The sequence below is a fragment of the Gopherus evgoodei genome, chromosome 6 (assembly GCF_007399415.2).
Source record: "Gopherus evgoodei ecotype Sinaloan lineage chromosome 6, rGopEvg1_v1.p, whole genome shotgun sequence".
NCBI classification, from domain to species: domain Eukaryota; kingdom Metazoa; phylum Chordata; order Testudines; family Testudinidae; genus Gopherus; species Gopherus evgoodei.
Window position 1 is genome coordinate 39,800,341 of NC_044327.1, and position 22,295 is coordinate 39,822,635.

Below are 22,295 nucleotides of genomic sequence, written 5' to 3' on the forward strand. Positions count from 1 at the left end.
TATAGCCATTTGTTAACAGAATATAAAATAGGATTCACAGAAATAAGAATTCATTTGTCCCTAAATATTCAGAATCATAGTGATAATAGAGGTAGGGTATGAATTTACAGGCTTCTTAGAAGAGGATTCTTTGCTCAGAGAGCAGCTCCAGTGACTACAATAAGGACTACGCTCATGAATAGAAGTTTCAAGGTCAAGCCCATAGGATTGTCATGGAATGAAACCGTCAAAACCTACAACAAATGTGCTCATTTTTCTCCATAAGATAGGAAGTAATTATTAGGGTTTTTTAATGCTATAATTATGGAGGCATCTGTTGTGGCTCCAAAGTTAAGATTTAATTGAGTTTTGCACTCAAAACAGGGATTCAGCATCTTACGTATGGAAAAATAGACTATCCATCTCAAAATTAGAGCACTTACTCTTTGAGTATAGAATGAATTTTCTGCAACTTTTCAAGTAAATCTATGTATTAGTTAATATTAATTATAAAATAGTTCAGTTAAGAAATGTATTAGAGCACATCAGAAAGAGGTTTTATAATAGCAGTAAGACTTAGGCATAGTGAGAGTGTAGAAATCATATTTTTAGGATGTTTACAGAAAGCAATGAAGTAAGTGAAATTACATTTTTCCCAGCTGATCTACACCAATTTCCTTTTCTTTCCCTGTTTTCTTTCCTTTTTTTTGGTTGCTACAACCAACCAGTCTGTCTTCTCATTAGAGAAGCAAACAAGCACTGTGTGGACTAATATGCATTAAGGTTGGTGGCATGACTGTTTTTAAATGAATGAATTTATTTAGTCTGAGGAACAGCATTATAGCACTATTGTTGTTTCGAAGGATAGCTTGAGAGTTTCTTTTGGAAAGCAATGTTACACCACATTTTGTTCAATTTTTTATTTAAAAAATTAAAACAACTTAACATGGAATTTATTACTACCCTCCACACATTGCAGAGAATTATACACAGAAGCACTCAGTAAATAGGCCCCAAAAGTAATACATTTCAAAAGAAGGCTTTGGGAATATGACTAATAGCTCTTAAAAACAGACCAATTTTATGAAATTTTAAAATGTGAAATGTACATGTTGTAGTATAAAAGATCATTTCTGAGTTTAATTGCTGATCCCCTGACTTCCATGGCTTGGCTCCTGCAACAACAGAGCTATACTAGCTACATATAGATTTTTAGAAGAAAAATTGTTCAAATCCTTAAAGCAAATTTCTCATAGAAAACCACCATTAATGGCGCCTCTTTTGCCTTTGCTGATAGGAAATGCTGTTGATACTGGAAAATTAGACATGTTTGTGTTCCACTGTTAAACTCAAATAGGGTATTACTGTCACAGTGGGAATCACAAAACACAAGCAAGCACAGATCTTTCAAGGGTCTTGTTATGTGTCGTACCAACTGTTATGTTCACAGCACACAAACAGAGAAATTGCAAGGTCACAGTCTTTTATTTCTGAAAATCCAGAACCGCAGCACACAAGAACCAAAAACAGAGAAAGCTAGCTGTTCCATAAGACAGAGGCACAACTCACCACACTATGCTTTAGGCTGGCTTTTTGCAGAATGCTTCTTGAAAGACCCTGATCACGTGCTTCATTATGGGGCCTCCTTGCCTGCAAGCAGGACCAGGAATCCCCCTTCCCTCCTCGCCCCTGAAATGTAAAGTGATATTTGATCATTTTAACTCAATTTTCAATATGCTATACCAGGTTACAAAATGGAATTAGAAATAGTCTGTGGTGTAAGGCAGTGTGGTTGATTTCTGTGTTTCCAGTTCTCTATGTGACTGATATGTTTGTATAGGGTTGGGAGGATTTCTGGTAATTCAATGCTCATAGCTTGTCTCATCTTGTACCTCCATCTCCCATCATGCTTACAGAACCCTGTCATCTGACAGTGGTTAGGCAAGTGGCAAGCTGAGACTACTGCTTATGCAAAAACATGCTTGCTTTACTATTGCTTCATTCCATTGCCATCCACCTAGTTCTTCTGTTTCATGTGCCTTGTGCCTTGGTATAAACATAGACAATTCATTTTCTGGTGCAGGGACTGTCTTTTTACTGCACATTTGAATGGTGTTAGGCCTAATGCACACAAATAATTGAAAAAGTAATTTCAGAAACATTTTCCAAGGTAGAAAAGGCACTTTCTTGTTATGGTTTTCTATGATATCCAGAATTTGTGCCACTATCAGTGTCAAGTACAGGGCCGTCCTTAGGCATAGGCAGAATAGGCAACGGCGTAGGGCCTCACACTGCCTGGGGGCACCACTCTCCAGGCAGCCCAGACAGTGTAGAAGCAGGGCTGCTGGGTCCTAGAGAGAGCCGAATGCAGCACAGTCTGAGGAATGGGATTGGCTGCTGGGGTCTCTGGGAAGGGGAGGGGGGTGGGGGTTGGGGAAGGAGCTCACCTGTGAGTGTGACTCTTTCCCCCCGGCTGAGGTCAGGTGAGGCTGTGGCTCTGGAACCAGTATCCTTTGTTGTCTCCCATAACATCCATTCTTCTCCCCCCTGCCCCATGGAGCACCCCCTCCTTTCTCCCTCCTCCCCAGGAGCACCCCTCTCTCTCTCCTCCCTCCCCTCCGTCAGGGCTGGGTTGGGTGAGGTGCTGGGGGTAGGTGGGGGGAGGGGAGGCTGGCTGCTTGCTGAGGAATGAAAGTGAAAGTAACTCTCTTCCTCGGCAGGCAGCCAGAATTGGAATGTCACACAGGGTTTGGATGGGGTTAGCCAGATGTGTGACAAATCGGGATTGGGGTAGGGTGAGCAGATATCCCTATTTTATAGGGACAGTCCCAATTTTGGGGTCTTTTTCTTATATAGGCTCCTTTTACCTCCCCCACTCCCCCCCCATCCCTGTCCTGATTTTACACACTTTCTGTCTGGTCACTCTAGGTGGGGGTAATTGGTGCCTATATAAGACAAAGCCCCAAATATCAGGACTGACCCTATAAAATCAGGACATCTGGATCTGGCCACCCTAGCTGTTGAGCGCTTCTCTCCCGGGCTGGCAGCTGCCAGCGATCCATCTCATCTGGGGGGAGCTGCATAGGGCAGGATGAGCTGCTGTGGCTCCATGGGTGCCCTGTCCCTGAGATCAGATGCTGTGCTAACTTCACCATGGTCCATAAGGCTGGTGGTGGTGCCCATTGGCGTGTGATTGGACCTGAGGGTTTGCTGCTGCTGTTGCCACTCTGCACCCCAAGAGGTGGATTTTGGGGTCCTGCAGTTTTCCACCTATCTCCTCCTCTACTGCAGCTGTTGGACCAGCGGGTTGAGGGGTGAGCCAAGCATGAAAGCAGTACTGTGTTGCCATTCAGATTGTCATTTAACAACTTTGTTTGCCAAAAATTCTTACTAACAATCCTGAATCCAATTTCAATATTATTTAAAAAAAATCAATATCTTAGCCAAAAACAGAAAATTAAGTTGTTGACAATTATTAGTGACAGGTTTGGTTTGAGGCAGGGAGTGGGCCAGTTTTCATCAGAGAAACAAAAAATGTTGACTGACTTTCCTATAGCCTGTTACTCCTGATAAGAGCCCTCCAACAACTGTAATATGCTCATCTCCTTACTAGTGTATAAAGCAGGGGTCGGCAACCTACGGCACACGTGTCAAAGGTGGCAGGGGAGCTGATTTTTGATGGTATGCAGCAGCAGGCTGAGTGGCTCAGCCCATCACTGCTCTGGGGTTCTGGCTACTGCCCTATTGCCAGCTGGGATACCAGCCATCGGCCCCACTCAGCACCTGCTGCTGGCCTGGGGACCCCCAAGGAACCCCAGGCTGGCAGTTGGCTGAGCAGGCCAGCTGAACCACTCAACCTGCTGTCAGCCTGGGGTTCCATTCACTCAGCTGGCAGCGGGCTGAGTGGGCTGGTGGCGGGCTGAGTGGGCTGGTGGCGGGCTGAGCAGGGCCGGTGGGGGGTTGAGTGGCTCAGTCTGCTGCCAGTCTGGGTTGCCAGCAGCACTCAGCCTACTGCTACTCCAGGGTTCCAGCTGCCGGCCCCTTGCCAGTCAGGAGCTCAGCCGCCAGCCCCACTCTGCCTCCTGCCAGCCTGGGTGAGCAGAATCCCAGGCTGGTAGCGGGCTGAGGGGGGGTTGGCGGCCGGGATCCTGGCTGGCAGGAGTTGGTGGTCAGAACCCCAGACCAGCAGCGGGCTGAGCAGGGCCTGGGATCCTTGTCTAGGGTTCCAGCCACCAGCCCGCTGCCGGTTTGGGGTTTCATTTACTCAGCTGGCAGTGGCCTGAGCAGGACCAGTGGCCAAGACCTCAGATAATAACAATAGTTTATTTATATAATATAGACATAGAGAGAAACCTTCTACAAACATTAAAATATATTACTGGCACGAGAAACCTTAAATTACAGTGAACTTGGCACACCACTTCTGAAAGGTTGCCGACCCAACCCCTGGTATAGAGTGACCATATGTTGTACTAAGATTCTCCTGCTTTTTTTTTCCCCTGTGAGTCAGTATAACTTTTGCCAGCCCAGAAGTTGGGCAGCCAATGTTTTACATTTTCACAATGTTTTCTCCAACTTTCATAAAGTAAATACATAGTTAATATGAATTAAAAAGGCCAGGGACACTTCTTTGTGAAGAATCTGTACAGCAGATCATGCCCATAGACGATCCAGAAAAGAAATTTGAGGTTGAATTTTTTAATGTTGTGATGGATAAAGCAGTATCTGCTGTTGATGAAAGGTTTAATACCTTGCAAGTACACCATGAACAGTTTGGATTTTTGTATGACATAACTAAATTCAACGAAATAGGAAAACAAGAGCAACTAATGACAAAGTGCAAGAATCTAGAGAGCCTCCTGAAGCACCATTTTGATTTAAATGGACTTGAACTGTACGAAGAATTGAGTACACTGTCATCAATGTTGCCACATGCAAAATCGGTGATGGACATTGTACAGTTTATTCATACCCGCAAACTTGTTGACATATATCCTAATGTGTACATTGCCACTCGTATTCTACTGACAATTCCTTTAACAGTAGCGTCAGGAGAACGGAGTTTCTCAAAACTAAAGCTCATTAAAAACTATGTCCGCTCTACAATGAGTCAGGAACGCTTAACTGGTCTTGCTATTCTTGCAATCGAACAAGACACGACTTTGTCTTTGTCATATGATGACATTATTACTGATTTTGCAGCCAAAAAAGCCAGAAAGATTGCTTTTAATTAAAAACAAATCTTTGTTTCAATACCTCTTCATATAAATTTCCAATAAAATTTTGATAAATTAAAAAAATTTTTGTATCATTCTGTCATCAGAATTTTTTCTATAGTGCTGCTTCTTTAGTGCTAGTCCATCAGCATTACAGTGTGCTTAATTAAGTTAAACTGGTTTTAATAACGTGAATGTGGCAAGTTTTCCAATACTGTAAGCTTATGTTTGTGTTGCTAAGAGCAGATCAGGCACAGGGGCACCAGTTTAATAATCTCGCCTACGGCACCATAAATCCTAAGGCCGGCCCTGGTCAAGTATCAGAGGGGTAGCTGTGTTAGTCTGGATCTGTAAAAGCAGAAAAGAGTCCTGTGGCACCTTATAGACTAACAGACATATAGGAGCATGAGCGTTCGTGGGTGAATACTCACTTTGTCGGATGCATGTAGTGGAAATTTCCAGGAGCAGGTGTATATATATGCAAGCAAGAAGCAGGCAAGTGTGTTTATGGTTTTTTTTAATGAAAAGACATATATATTTCTCAAGCGTGCACAAGTGCAGTATATAGGGAAACGAACCAGTGTCGGATGTGCGTAACAAATCGTAAAATTCTGAATGCGGAATTTGTTACAGATGTAAATTTGAAGTCCATAGGGCTCAGTAAGGTTTCATAAGAGTTCAAAAAGAGAAAGTATATACATTTTTAAATCACAATGGTCTTATTTCATAATTTAGTTAACTCCTTTTTTTCATATTTTTCCTTTGTCCATTTTATGGAGCTTTCTGATCTGAATCTCCCTTTTAGTCCTTAGATGTTTTGCAAAGAAAAAATATTAGCTGTTACAGCTGGGCCACTTCTTGCTTAGGAGGATCAACTATTTCACAGGCCAAGCTTCTTTGCACTAGCTGACAACAGTCACCAGTGCTCAGAATGCCTGTGAAGTGTAATGATGGAATCTTGGTAACAGTAACTCTTAAGTGGATTTTAGTTTTCAGTCATTGACATCTGTGAAAACTGACATCTCTCTGAAACATCCATAAAAAGGGTTTTAGTGGTGGTTCCTAATGCATAGTATTCCAGGACATCTTTGTTGTTAGTATTCTGAAGACTACTTATTATGTTGGTTGTTAGCGATATAACTTTAGGTGAAAGTTCGTCAATATCAGCCCTTCTTCACCTACTCCTAGGTTACTTTCCATCACTGCAGGCATTTCCTCTTAAGTATAGAGTTGTTCCTTTTTGTTTGTTCTTTGGTGATAGTTTTGTTTACTGGAACAGACCCTTAGCTATATGGATTCTCTTGCGGTATTAATCACACACACACACACACACACACACACACACACACACACACACACACACACACACACACACACACACACACACACACACACACACACACACACCTAACTGAATAACAAGCTAGAGGCACTCCTGGGTCAGCGGGCTGCCCTGCTGAATATTAAAGACAGGAAGATGTTAACAGAGATGAGTATCCTCAGGTAGATGGATATTGTGACAGTGAAGGGGAGCAGCAGGATTCTCCCACCTTCCAATCAAATGAATCTGAGCTGAGTGATAACAGGAGAATAGTAAGCTGAGATAAGATGTCTGAGGTGACCGTTCTGGGATAAGACACCTTATGTTGCCCTAAGCAACTTGGGGAGGATAGAGATGGTACAAAAGATATGGGCTATAGGATGTGATATTGATCCAGATAGTCAAGGACTAGACAAACTAGTGGTAAATGTCTACAAAGTGGTGTAGATAGCACGGTGTGTGCAGAGTTATGGACAAAGAGCAGGTGCCAAATGACGACCTGGACAGGCTCTGCTAGATGCAGTATAAAGGGAGACTGTGAGGATATGTGTACTGTTTAAATCTCAAACAAGAAGTCAGGTAGCACAGATCTGGGTAAATTTCTAGGCAGAGTCTCTGCAAGGAAGTAGAGAGACAGAACAGCTTTAGAGATGGATATTACTGTTTTCCTTATTCTACTAAAATTCCTTGTTCAGTGTTGGAAGAAAATGTAACATTTAGTGTTTGTAATTCTTTGCGATTCTCATGTGGCACAGGACTCCATTAAAACTAAATGTGACTGTATACATTTACATTACTGAGGCAAGTGAGGTATATGTTGCAGAAAGTTGTCACTCTCTCTGTCCACTGTCCTTTAAATGCAGAGGAGTTCCTTGCCTAATGCAAGGCTGTTGCCATTTTGTTTCTCACTTCATATGCATAACAGTACAGGGGAAATTACTGTTTCTCTTGTATGCAAACTTTATATTTGTTTTTGCTTTCTTTATTGTGACGTAAGTCATTGAGACTAAAAAAGTTCACATGGTAACCTGATGGTTAGAACAAGGAACTGGAAATTAAGTTTACTGGGTTCCATTCCGTGCTCTGCTTACTAATTTTCTGTGTTAATATAGGCAATTCACTTTGTCTCTCTCTCTCTCTCAATTTACTCATCTCAGAAATTAGGTACTAGATGACCTAACATAAGCGATTCACTGGGGAACATTGACTTAATTAAGTGATAAAGAACATTTCAATATTTTAGATGAAACGGGACAAGTAAATACAGGGCTGGCTCTAGCCATTTCGCCGCCCCAAGCACGGCGGCACGCCGCAGGGAGCACTCTGCTGCTCGCCGGTCCCGCGGCTCTGGTGGATCTCCCGCAGGTGTGCCTGCGGATGCTCCACCGGAGCCGCGGGACCAGCGGACCCTTCACAGGCATGCCTGCGGGAGGTCCACCGGAGCCGTCTGCCGCTCTCCCGGCAACCGGCAGAGTGCCCCCCTGCGGCATGCCGCCCCAAGCACACGCTTGGCGCGCTGGGGCCTGGAGCCGGCCCTGAGTAAATACAAAGTACTAAATAACAAAAATGAGAGCATGTAACTGCATGAGAATACAAAATGTAACAGACAAATATAAAAATGTTATGTGGCTGTGTGCAACAAAAGTCAGAAAAATACTGTAGTACTCGGGTAAGGACTTAGACTTATGGCTGATTAGTATCAATGGAAAGGAAATCTAGTTGAGAGGGAAGGGCAAAAAGAATGTTAGACGTTTAGAAAAGTGACTTTTGAGGGAAAACGATCTGACTGTGTATTCTAGAAAAGTAAGTATTAAGAGGACATATGACGAGCTTTTCAATACACTGAAAGGATAGGCATACAATAGAAATTCAAATATTAATGTTAACAGCACTCCGTAATATATAGTTAACAAGGAAACAGCAAAGAGCCTAAACATTTTTGTTCAAATTATATTAAGGGTACATTTATAAATAGTTAATAGATATTTTCATAAATAGTTAATTGTTACAGATTGTTAGACTCAAGTTGCTCAATAGGTTGTCTATAACTATGGTCATATGTAACCATTTATTTGTATGTGCTTGTAACACTCTATAATACGTGATGATGATGTCTAGATTTAGAACATGTTTGTAATGTCAATCATTTATCAACACTTTATCTAGTCTTAATATAACAGGACCACTCTGGGTGGGGGTGCGCACGCACACAAGGGATAGTGAATTTGTGAACTGTCTTAGCAAAGGTAGCAGAAGGAAAGAGCAGCAAAGCCATGTTCCAAAAACACCTAACAGCAAGAGCTGTGCAAAACTTCAATCAATTATTTATTCTAAATCCAAAAAACAGGCTGAGCTGCACATGAGTTACACAAGCTTCAAGTAAGTCTGGGCCAATTTGTGTGTTAAGATGAATGCCACATTAAACTTAGGGAGTTGAGATGAGTTTTGTGGCACGGTCACATTTCCACGTTTGTTAGAACACAACTTTCTGGGGATGCAAAAACATGCAAAGCACAGTGGAAAAAACGGTTAGCAGTGAATCTTGTGAACTTAAATTTAAAGGTACTAAACAAAGATGGTTACTATTCCATATTTGTGAACAATAGCTGCTACTTATATACTGCAGGGGTGACCACCCTGTAATACTGGAGGACAATGTTGTCAATAAGAGAACTTTTATTTGATTATGAATTGAAAATGTTTTCTAAACCATACCCTGTGACTTTTAAACTCAAGCTTCTGAGTCAATCCTGTGACTAAAAGCAAGTTGGCAGGGGGCCTCAAGAGTTACTCTCCTGTGAGCTGCATGCTTTGAGCAGCTGCTGTCTCTTCTCTGTATCTGCTGCTCAGCAGCTCCCATCCTGACCATGTGCTGCATTATAGGGAAGGAGACATGAGTTGCTTGGAATGTCTGCTTGCCTATTGGACTGAGAGCCCCAAGGAGAGCAGGATAGGATAGGAGGTTGGATGACTCTGCCTGAGCTTACGGGAGTGCCTATTAGCAAAGGATACTGCAGGACAACCCAGGAGAAGGGAAAAGAGGTGAAGCACAGAAAGAACAGCCAGTTACACTTCCTTGATTCAGCAGGTAGAGTGCTCTGTCTTGTGCCATCTGGAAACATTTCCCTAGGGACCATGCATCAACTGAAGATAGATAGGAAGAGTACAGTGCATGCCCTTCTCGCACCTGATAGACACCTCTCTCTTAGCTTCTGGTGCACAGAGTAAGAGCCAGCTATGCTAACTTGATGTCTTCTGGAAATTTTCCCATGCTTAGAGAGAACTTGATAATGGTGAGGCAGCTGGTGTGCAGGGGACAGCTGCCTATCATGCTGACCAGTACTGTCATATGTCCTTTTGCTCTCCTGTCTGTCTGCATCCACCTGTTGTGTCTCATCTTGTACTTGGATTGTAAACTCTTTAGGGTAGGGACAGTCTTTGTTCTGCGTTTATACAGAGCCTAGCACAAGGGATCCAGATCTGTGACTGGACCTACTGGACACTCCTTCATTGCAAAAAATAAGAGGGGAATCTCAAGCAGGGGGCATGCTACTAGCTTCCATTCTGTGTGTGGTGACTGAGTGATGCCAAGGGAACGAGAAACAGGACGGTTTGCTCTTAAATATTTGTTAGCAGCAGCCCTTTGATCTTGTTGATACATGTTTGCCCCCAGGCTAAAATGATTGGCCACAACTAATACACTGTAACCAGTTTGGATTTTATGGATTGTCAACCGTTCTTTCATTTAGTATTCTTATATGTGCTGCTTTCATGTATTATACCTAGGGATATGTGATATAGTAGATGTTTGTGAACACAGGATTGTTATGTGAGATTATGGAAATTGACATAGAAGAGCTTTTAAAAATGCTTTCTTTAGGTAACACAGCAATCTTTCTTGTCACCTAGCAGCAGTGGAACTTGCCTTAAATTGTTATGATTTTTACTTGGCAATTGACCAAGTAATAGACCTCACTGCAATGGTAGTGCAGTGAATATGTCTGAAAGGGGGAACGCTCTAATCTGAACAATGGCAACTTTAACATTTAGTGCTGCTACGTTATAACAGCATTTAATAGGAGGATAAAGTCTGATATGATTGCACCTCCATAATCTTCTGACATAGAGACAAGGAGCCTGGTTTTCAAAAGAATTGATCACTCAGTTACAACAGAATTCAATGACAGCTGCAGGCATGCAGCAGTACAGCTGGTTGAAAATCTTCAATTTGACACTTTTTCATTACAGTTTTGACCAAAAAATAGATAAAAAATCATGAGACCTTTCATGAAAATGTTGTCCCATTTTTCAACCAGCTCTCCTCAACAGCTCTGAAAACCATGCCGTTTGAAGCTTGATTCTTCACTGCCATTCCCTTAAACAGTGGTGAAAGTAACTTATAGGGCTTACCGGTACTGCTGGAGTCCTGAAGAGGGCATGGCCTCATCTGGAAGAGGCAGGGCCTCTCAGGACTTAAAGGCCCTGGTGCACTGGCTGTGGCTGGGAGTCCCAGGCCTTTAAATCAACTTGGGGCTCTCAGCTGAAGAGGTGGCTGGGAGCCCCTGGGGCTCCGGGGCAAATTAAAGGGCCTAGGGCTCTGGCCACTGTGGAGCTCTGGGCCCTTTAAATCCCCACTGCAGCTCTGGCGGCCGGGCTGGAGACGGGATTCAAAGGGCTTTGGGCTGCCTGCAGCCATGGGAGCTCTGAGCCCTTTAAATCCTGGCCCCAGCCCAGCCGCCAGAGTTGCAGGCGGAATTCAATGGGCTCTGGGCTACTCACAGACGCGGGAGCTCTGAGCCCTTTAAATCCCGCCCTAGCCCGGCTGCTGGAGGGATTCAAAGGGCTCTGGGCTGCCCCCTGCAGCGGGGATCCCAGAGCCCTTTAAATCTCTGCCGCGGAAGCCAGTGCGGTCCGGCATGATGTACTGGCTCTTGCCAGTATGCCATACCGGACCATACCGGCTTACTTTCACCTCTGCCCTTAGATTACTTACAGCTATTCAAGGTGTGAGTTAGCTGCTACCAATTAGAATGGTAGCTATCAGTCTATTTATATGATCCTCATCACTGTTATATGTGGGTGCCTCACAGTCACTAATCTATTTATTCTCACAGTAACCTGTGAAATAAGGGAAGTCCTATCACCATGTTGCAGTTGGGGAACTGAGCTATAGAGCAGATTTAAGTGATTTGCTCAAGGTCACACAGAGTGTCTACCATAGAACCAGAAGCTGACTCTAGATCTCTTGAGTTCCATTCCCGTGCCCTATTCACTTCACCATTCTCTCTCTCACTCCCCCTCCCCTCCCTTCTTTCTACAGGTCTGAATGACTAGACAGGAGGCCAGGTGGTGAAGAAGCAGGCCATGAAAACAAATGGATGCATACTAAACACTACACTGTATAAAAGCGATGGCTTCTAAGCTGCTGTGTGTATCAGAGGGGCATTTGTAGAGCTCTGTCTCAAGCATTCAAAATGCAGTGGAAGCTAAGATGCATTGGACTTTGTTTTAATAAACTAAAAATACTATGTTATATTTTTATTGTCATCTGTTCCCTAACCTCCTTAGAGGTTTGTTATCCTACTTTCTTACACAGTGAAGAGAGAGGCAGCATTCTACCATTTTTCCAATGTCCCTATCTGTAGTCCAATCTGTCCATTTAACTTTTCACCAGGTGCCCAATGAAAAAGCAGATGTGGGGAGGGTTTATGGTGGATGGTATATGTCTTACGAGTGAGCATCCCTGCAGCCTTTTGGAGAAAAATGTGGGATTTTTCAAAGCTGCAGTTTTTCTACTTTCTTTCCATGGCAAACTCCTCGTACCTCAGTTTAACCATTCAACGGCACTTATCTATGTCATAAACAGATAGCTAAGGGTTAATGTCTCTTTCACCTGAAAAAAAAGTAACCTGAAGCACCTGACCAGAGGACCAATCAGGAAACCGGATTTTTTCAACTCTGGGTGGAGGAAAGTTTGTGTCTGAGTTCTTTGCCTGCCTGCCTGCCTCTCTCTCAGCTTTGAGAAGTGATTTCTGTTTCCTGCTTTTTAATCTTCTGTTTCCAAGTTGTGAGTACAGAGATCATAAAAACAATAAGGGTTATTGTTTTTCTTTTGTATTTACATGTTTATAGTTGCTGGAGTGCTTTGATTTGTATTCTTTTTGAATAAGGCTATTTATTCATATTTCTGTTAAGCAACTGACCCTGTATTTGTCACCTTAATACAGAGAGACCATTTTTATGTATTTTTCTTTCTTTTTATATAAAGCTTTCTTTTTAAGACCTGTTGGAGTTTTTCTTTACTGGGGAACTCCAGGGAATTGTGTCTGTACTCACCAGAGAATTGGTGGGAGGAAGAAGTGAGGGGGGAACCTGGGTGTGTTAGATGTACTAGCCTGACTTTACATTCCCTCTGGGTGAGGGGGGAAGAGAGAGTGACTCTCAGTAATTCTGTTTTCCAGGACTGGGGAACGGGGAGGGTGGAGTCCCTCTGTTTAGACTCACGGAGTTTGCTTCTGTGCATCTCTCCAGGAACACTTGGGGGTGGGGAGAAGGGAAAAGGTTTATTTCCCTTTGTTGTGAGACTCAAGGGATTTGGGTCTGGGGGTCCCCAGGGAAGGTTTTTGGGGGAACCAGAGTGCCCCAAAACACTCTAATTTTTTGGGTGGTGGCAGCAGAACCAGGTCCAAGCTGGTAACTAAGCTTGAAGGTTTTCATGCTAACCCCCATATTTTGGACACTAAGGTCCAAATCTGGGACTAGGTTGTGACATGGTGTGCAGTGGTGGGATTGACAGAATCCAGAAGCCAGTAGGAATATTATATTTTTCTTTTCTCTGCTAGGGGCTTTTTAGCAGAGAGGGTTTGGTTTTAAAAGGAACCAGAGAGAATTTTTTTTCTGCTCTCTCTGGCAGTTGTGGCTTGCATATTAAGCAAGCAACCATTAAGAGACTGTTAAGGGTCTTTTGTCACACAAGAGCACTCCCATTAGGAGGCAAATACCAGCACTATATACATGCAAATAAAGTGGTTTTTCTGGTTTACTTTACATTGAAAAAAATTAGCTAGGAAGAAAGGGAAAAAGGCACTGTTGCTAGGCAGACCCCAGGAGACAACAGAGCCTGCAGTTCAGACAATAAACACCGGAGGGCACCCCAACACAAGAAAACAGGAACCATGACTTCTAAGGCAAAAATGGGGGCCCGAAGAACAAATCAAAGACGCCAAGCACAGGCAAGAGATGGAAAAAAACAAACAGGAACTGGAAAAAAGACAAAAAGAAGTGGAGCTGAAAGAAAAGGAAGAAAGCATCAAACTGGCAGCTTACAAAAGAGAACAGGCAGCCAAAGAGGCAGCCCACAAAAGAAAACTAGAAGAAGAGGTGGCCCACAGGAGGAAACAAGAAGAAGAAGAGGTGGCACACCGAAGGAAACAAGAAGAAGACGTGGCCCACGGCCGAGAAATGGAAAAACAACAAAAAGAAAGTGAAGAGAAGGAAAAACAGAGAAAACATGAACTGGACTTAGCACAAGCTGGGCTGCATGCGCCAGCCAATCCTAACAACCCTTCGCCAATTATGGTTCCACATCCCAGGAAATTTCCCACCTACAAGGCAGGTGATGACACCGAGGCCTTCTTGGAAAATTTTGAAAGAGCCTGTCTTGGGTACAGCATCCCTGAAGACCAGTACATGGTAGAATTGAGGACACAGCTCAGTGGACCTTTAGCAGAGGTGGCAGCTGAAATGCCTAAGCAGCACATGAATGACTATAAACTTTTCCAAACCAAGGCCAGATACAGAATGGGGATAACCCCGGATCATGCCCGTCGGCGTTTCAAAACCCAAAAGTGGAAACCAGATGTGTCATATCCCAAACACGCCTACTACGTTGGGAAAAATTATGAGGCCTCAATATCAGGACACAATGTTAAAACCTTGGAAGAACTGCACCTCCTCATACAAATGGAGCAGTTCTTGAATGGTGTTCCTGAGGACATAACACGGTACAAACAAGATGGAAAACCCAAAAATCTCGCTGAGGCGGGGGAGATTGGAGCCAGATGGATGGAAGTGGCAGAAAGCAAGAAAGCTACGGTCAAGGGGAACGAATACCCCAGGGGGCACATCGACCATAAACCCTACAACCGAGGACAGCCAAAGACCCCACATACAACCCAAGTAAAGCCACAGACGCCCTATTCTTCCACCTCACCAGTCTCCAGTAACTCACCTCGGCCCAGTGACCCATCAGATGGAAGATGCTTTAAGTGTAATGAACTGGGACATATCAAGGCCAACTGTCCAAAGAACGCCATCCGAGTGCAGTTCATTACACCACCATCACAGCAAAGATCCCCAGGCCCAGATGCCTCTCAGATACCCTTGGAGCGAAGGGAAAATTTGAGAGTGGGCGAAAAGAAGGTTACTGCGTGGAGAGACACGGGGGCACAAGTGTCAGCTATCCACCAATCCTTCGTAGACCCCAAATTCATCAACCCAAAGGCCAAAGTGACAATTTACCCCTTCATGTGACAAGCTGTAGACTTGCCTATAGCTGAACTGCCTGTCCAGTACAAAAGCTGGTCAGGAATGTGGACTTTTGCAGTCTATGACAATTATCCTATCCCTATGCTACTGGGAGAAGACTTGGCCAACCAGGTGAAGCGGGCCAAGCGAGTGGGAATGGTTACACGCAGCCAAACCAGGCAAGCTTCCAGACCCATTCCTGTTCCTGAGCCGTCCACAGACGCCCCGTCTGTGTTACCAGAGACCCAGACAGAGGTAGTGGACCCGGATTCCATGCAAACCACTGAAACAGCCACAGCACCTCCAGTCCCAGGCCCGGAACTGGAACAGCAACCAGCACCAGCAATTGCAACCACATCTTCTAACTCAATGCCAGAGGGTGCCAGCGAGTCAAAACTGGCAAAAGCAACAGACAGCCATACCCAAAAGGCTCAGCCAGAGCCTGAAATACCCTCAGGTGCACCAGTGGAGAGCGGTTCACCAGCAACGGAAACCACCCCATCACCTACATCACTTCCAGAGGGACCAAACCCAAGTCCACAGTCTGAGGAAGAACTGGTGACCCCAGCCTCAAGGGATCAGTTCCAGACTGAGCAGGAAGCAGATGACAGCCTGCAGAAAACTTGGGCAGTGGCACGGAGCACCCCACCGCCTCTCAGCTCTTCTAATCGATCCCGGTTTGTTATAGACCAAGGACTTTTATACAAGGAGATTCTTTCTGGTGGACACCGGGAAGAATGGCAGCCGCAAAAACAGTTGGTGGTTCCAACTAAGTACCGGGGGAAGCTCTTAAGCTTAGCCCATGATCATCCCAGTGGCCATGCTGGGGTGAACAGAACCAAGGACCGATTGGGGAAGTCCTTCCACTGGGAGGGGATGGGCAAGGATGTTGCCAAGTATGTCCGGTCTTGTGAGGTATGCCAAAGAGTGGGAAAACCCCAAGACCAGGTCAAGGCCCCTCTCCGGCCACTCCCCATAATTGAGGTCCCATTTCAGCGAGTAACTGTGGATATTCTGGGTCCTTTCCCAAAAAAGACACCCAGAGGAAAGCAGTACGTACTGACTTTCGTGGACTTTGCTACCCGATGGCCGGAAGCAGTAGCTCTAGGCAACACCAAGGCTAACACTGTGTGCCTGGCCCTAACAGACATCTTTGCCAGGGTAGGTTGGCCCTCTGACATCCTTACAGATTCAGGATCTAATTTCCTGGCAGGGACCATGCAAAAACTGTGGGAAACTCATGGGGTGAATCACTTGGTTGCCACCCCGTACCACCATCAAACCAATGGCCTGGTGGAAAGGTTTAATGGAACTTTGGGGGCCATGATACGTAAATTCGTCAACGAATACTCCAATAATTGGGACCTAGTGTTGCAGCAGTTGCTGTTTGCCTACAGGGCTGTACCATATCCCAGTATAGGGATTTCATCGTTTGAACTTGTGTATGGTCACGAGGTTAAGGGGCCATTACAGTTGGTGAAGCAGCAATGGGAGGGGTTTACGCCTTCTCCAGGAACTAACATTCTGGACTTTGTAAGCAACCTACAAAGCACCCTCCGACACTCTTTAGCCCTTGCTAGAGAAAACCTAAAGGATGCTCAGGAAGAGCAAAAGGCCTGGTATGACAGACATGCCCTAGAACATTCCTTCAAGGTAGGAGACCAGGTTATGGTCTTGAAGGCGCAACAGGCCCATAAAATGGAAGCCTCATGGAAAGGGCCATTCACGGTCCAAGAGCGCCTGGGAACTTTGAACTACCTCATAGCATTTCCCAATTCCTCACTAAAGCCTAGAGTGTACCATGTTAATTCGCTCAAGCCTTTCTATTCCAGAGACTTACAGGTATGTCAGTTTACAGTCCAGGGAGATGATGCTGAGTGGCCTGACGGTGTCTAATACGACGGGAAAAAAGACGGTGGCGTGGAAGAGGTGAACCTCTCAAGCACCCTGGAACGTCTGCAGCGGTGACAAATCAAGGAGCTGTGCACTAGCTTCGCCCCATTGTTCTCAGCCACCCCAGGACAGACTGAACGGGCATACCACTCCATTGACACAGGTAATGCTCACCCAATCAGCATGTCTCCTCATGCCCAAGCTGCTATAGAACGGGAGATCCAGAACATGCTACAAATGGGTATGATCTGCTCATCTGCCAGTGCATGGGCATCTCCAGTGGTTCTGGTACCCAAACCAGATGGGGAAATACGCTTTTGCGTGGACTACCGTAAGCTAAATGCGGTAACTCGTCCGGACAACTATCCAATGCCCCGCACCGATGAGCCATTGGAAAAGTTGGAACGGGCCCAGTTCATCTCTACAATAGACTTAACTAAGGGGTACTGGCAAGTACCGCTAGATGAACCTGCCAAGGAGAGGTCAGCATTCGTCACCCATGCGGGGGTGTATGAATTTAATGTCCTTCCTTTCGGCCTTCGAAATGCACCCGCCACCTTCCAGAGGCTGGTAGATGGTCTACTAGCAGGACTGGGAGAATATGCAGTTGCCTACCTCGATGATGTGGCCATTTTTTCAGGCTCCTGGCCCGAACACCTACTACACCTGGAAAAGGTCTTTGAGCGCATCAGGCAGGCCGGATTAACTGTTAAGGCCAAAAAGTGTCAAATAGGCCAAAACAGAGTGACTTACCTGGGGCACCAGGTGGGTCGAGGAACCATAAACCCCCTACAGGCCAAGGTGGATGCTATCCAAAAGTGGCCTGTCCCAAGGTCAAAGAAACAGGTCCAATCCTTCTTAGGCTTGGCTGGGTACTACAGGCGATTTGTACCACACTACAGCCAAATCGCTGCCCCACTGACCGACCTGACCAAAAAGACCCAGCCAAATGCAGTTAGGTGGACTAATAAGTGTCAAAAGGCCTTTACCCAGCTTAAGGCGACGCTCATGTCTGACCCTGTACTCAGGGCCTCGGACTTTGACAAGCCATTCCTAGTAACCACGGATGCATCTGAGCGTGGTATAGGAGCAGTTCTCATGCAGAAAGCAACAGATCACAACTTCCATCCTGTCGTGTTTCTCAGCAAAAAACTGTCTGAGAGGGAAACTCACTGGTCAGTCAGTGAAAAGAAATGCTACGCCATTGTGTACGCCCTGAAAAAGCTACGCCCATATGTTTGGGAACGGCGGTTCCAGCTACAAACTGACCATGCTGCACTAAAGTGGCTTCATACTGCCAAGGGGAACAACAAGAAACTTCTTCGTTGGAGTTTAGCTCTCCAAGATTTTAATTTTAAAATTCAGCACATCTCAGAAGCTTCTAACAAAGTAGCTGATGCACTCTCCCATGAGTTTCCCAGAATTCAGTAGTTAAAAAGTGTTCTTAAAATGTAGACGTCTGTTAGTTATATACTTAGTGGTATATGTAAAGGTGCATATGTTGTATTAATCTGTTTATTTTAAAGTTCTAGAAGGAAATCGCCGCCAGTGAGCTTCCCCACTGTCTACAATTTGGGGGGCATGTCATAAACAGATAGCTAAGGGTTAATGTCTCTTTCACCTAAAAAAAAAAAAGTAACCTAAAGCACCTGACCAGAGGACCAATCAGGAAACCGAATTTTTTCAACTCTGGGTGGAGGAAAGTTTGTGTCTGAGTTCTTTGTCTGCCTGCCTGCCTCTCTCTCAGCTTTGAGAAGTGATTTCTGTTTCCTGCTTTTTAATCTTCTGTTTCCAAGTTGTGAGTACAGAGATCATAAAAACAATAAGGGTTATTGTTTTTCTTTTGTATTTACATTTTTATAGTTGCTGGAGTGCTTTAATTTGTATTCTTTTTAAATAAGGCTGTTTATTCATATTTCTGTTAAGCAACTGACCCTGTATTTGTCACCTTAATACAGAGAGACCATTTTTATGTATTTTTCTTTCTTTTTATATAAATCTTTCTTTTTAAGACCTGTTGAAGTTTTTCTTTACTGGGAAACTCCAGGAAATTGTGTCTGTACTCACCAAAGAATTGGTGGGAGAAAAAAGTGAGGGGGAAACCTGGGTGTGTTAGATGTACTAGCCTAACTTTGCATTCCCTCTGGGTGAGGGGGGAAAAAAGATTAACTCTTGGTAATTCTGTTTTCCAGGACTGGGAAACGGGGAGGGTGGAGTCCCTCTGTTTAGACTCACGGAGTTTGCTTCTGTGTATCTCTCCAGGAACACCTGGAGGGGGGGGGAGAAGGGAAAAGGTTTATTTCCCTTTGTTGTGAAACTCAAGGGATTTGGGTCTGGGGGTCCCCAGGGAAGGTTTTTGGGGGAACCAGAGTGCCCCAAAACACTACCAGGTCCAAGCTGGTAACTAAGCTTGGAGGTTTTCATGCTAACCCCCATATTTTGGACGCTAAGGTCCAAATCTGGGACTAGGTTGTGACAATCTACTATTACTTTCCTAACTCAGACAAAAGGATCATGCTGTGCTCCTTTTAAGTACCATGGTATTCAATGTCAAGATTTAGATATGTTCTTTCTGCCTGGCTTCCCCTTTGCCTCTTTTATTGAGCCCTTAAAAGAGTGTCAGGAATTGTTGTTGTAACTCATCAATGATAGATTTTTACTACTTTTATATTATGTTTACAGTTCAGCTGAAAAAGTAAAGTGCATGAGCATTTAAACCCGTGTGACATGGGCAAAGGGGATTGATCACACCCTTTTTCCACTGTGGAGGGGATTAAAAAAAAAAAAAGCAAAAGCCAGATGCTTTGGCCCAAATTTTGTCAGGAGGAAGGACGTTTGAGCTTTAGGTCTGTCATCTCAATAGCCCTTCAACCTCTCAGAAACCCATCAATCTCTGCACATTTAGGACTGCAGATTTAGGATTATGGGTGAGACCTGGGCAGAGCTGTTCTGCTGAATAATTTTTTCCACAAGCCTTGTCTTATTCCATTTCACAATCTGCTCTCAACTTCCCTCTGAATGTGAGTTTTTAGTTGGTGCACAGTTAGAAAACCAACCAGGGCTAAGCTCCTCAGGGAGCCCTACCGATATGAAGAGTTGGGGAGGAGGTCAGGAAGGAGCACAGAGATACTTTGCTTCTGCATCAGGCACCAGTTTTCTACAGATGTCCCCAGATTTGTAGGCTTTACTGAGGGATCTTGAGACATACACAGTGTGAGGGCCGTCCATGCCTCCACAAAAGTGGGAGGGTGGGGTAAACTAGATCCTTGCATCATGTCTTAGAGAGGATAATTCAGAGGATGCTCACTGGGAGCCCGATTCAAATACCATGGAACTCAGTGGAAAGATTCCCATTGTCTTCAGTTGGCTTTGGATCAGGTCGTGCATTTCCAGCTCTCTCAAAGCCTTGCCCATTTAAGACTATGGTTTGGGACCACAAATATTGGTTCGCTTTTATTCATGTGACTCATAGGAACCCATTATAGACATATAGATATGTATAAAAAATGCACCTATTAGCACAGCCTCACAAAAACAATGTTAATTGAACTGTGCAAAATCCTTAAAGGGTCATTACAATATTTTTGTTCCTTTTTCTTGTTTCTCTCTCTTGGAGACCTTGTCAGCTTCAGCTGTGGAATATGGGAATGATGGGTTTAGATAATTACGAATAGAGAAACAATGTCCTTAATAAGGAGAGATGTGTAAAATGGAACATGAAAATGCCTTAAGTTTGCCAAATGTCCCCAAATTGAATAAACATCATCTACTGTGAGCCTTAGGAGAGAAGAGAATGAAAATGTTGCTGTTAAAAAGAGGCTGATTTTACCCTTCCATATTCTGATTAAAAGTAACTGATGATTCGTGTCACACTGGAAAATTCCACTACCAGAGCCCAAATTGCTGTAAACCTTTATCATTTTAAGTAGTCACCAATCTAACCTCTGTTAAAATAATATAAAATAAAATCAAGGTTACTTCACCTTCTGTATTACAAAAACTAAAGCACATTTTAAGTGTTATTAATTGGGCAAACCATGAATTATCTCAAATGGGATTCTACCTTACTATACATGTTCCAACATTATACATCTCTTGTATCTGTAAATTATAAAGTTAAAAGGAAAATAGACTTATGGGTAGTCAATTTTTTTTGTCAAGGTCCAAATTTATAGGTCAAAGTATACTCAAGGTGCTGACTCCAGAGAAAATAATAACAAATGATGATAATGAGTAAAAGATTTTTGGGGTTTGTACAAAAGTGTCTAGTGCTCTGGATTTGGCCTGCAGTCTGCTTACCTGTGCCCTTAAGTATTTTCCTCAGAGGACTTCTCTCAACAGACCCTTAATTTTAAAAAGTACGTTACATCAGGACATAACTCCACTCATTTGCTGATAATTTCTGCAATATGACAGGGCAATAAAATTAATCTGTTTCACACTCTCTCTCAATTCATTATGCCAGTTAAATCAAGGAAGTAGTTTTTGTCTCATCAGGCAGAGATATCTCTCTTCTATCTGAATGTTGGCCCCTCCCCTCATGCCGGTTTATCTTTCCGCACAATGCTTTGTGAAGGAAAGTGGAAGTACCCTATCGCCTGCTTTATTTATATTCTTTCATTCCATTCTGCCATCTCTCTCACACACACACGAAAAAAATCTGAGGAAAAGCAAATGACTCGGATTCCCTCAGAATGTCTAACCTGCCTGTACTCTGAACAGTGTGAGAAAGAGAACAAGCAGCTCTTACTGCAGGTTTTTTCGTGCAGGCTTTCCCTTTCCTTTAAAACGGTGCAGCCCTCCCCTGAGCAGCAGGCTGATTGCTTCCATTCAGCCACATTTGGTATGCACGAGCACTACTGCTCCAAGACAAGAGGTTGCTTTCTTAAGGAGGATCAGTGGCTAAGGCAAATCCACTTTGCCAGCCTTCCAACCAAGTTCCAGGAAGCATCTGTCCTACGAAATTGCAGGTTCGGACATGATGAAAATGGGATGTCAAAACTGTGGAGGACCATTTGTTTTGTAGGCATTATAAGGTTTGCAGGTCATTTTCCAGTGGAATTTGTAGAGGGTCATGAGTCAAACTGATGCTCCCCGACCACTAAACTGGACCATTCGGAAGCTATGCCATGCTGCTTTTCTGCCATCTGTCAGACTTCTTAAGGTATTGTAAACTGGTCCTTTTAATATAAAACACTTTTTTTCATCCTCTATTCAGAGTGTTTCAGATTTTGTTACTGGAGGGAATCCAGAAACTTCGCTTTGAATTATTTTTCCTGTCATCTTAGTGCATGAAGATAGCAGAAGTCTGTCTTTATGCATGTGGTATGTTTAGCAGAAGTAGAGAGGTCCGAGAGACA

General features: G+C 44.1%; 1 protein-coding gene and 1 long non-coding RNA gene across 3 annotated transcripts in view; one reads left to right on the forward strand and one right to left on the reverse strand.

The window, feature by feature from the left end:
* Positions 1 to 2,460, reverse strand: part of LOC115653455 — a 30,228-nt gene extending 27,768 nt beyond the window's left edge. For both annotated transcript variants that reach the window (XR_004000927.1, XR_004000928.1), the window contains exons 1-2: positions 2,427 to 2,460; positions 1,549 to 2,100 (exon numbers count right to left, since the gene is read on the reverse strand). This is a non-coding gene — a long non-coding RNA (uncharacterized LOC115653455). The remainder of the gene's footprint in view (positions 1 to 1,548; positions 2,101 to 2,426) is intronic.
* The window catches only part of TRPM3 (transient receptor potential cation channel subfamily M member 3), a 602,605-nt gene that overhangs the window by 169,549 nt on the left and 410,761 nt on the right, over positions 1 to 22,295 (forward strand).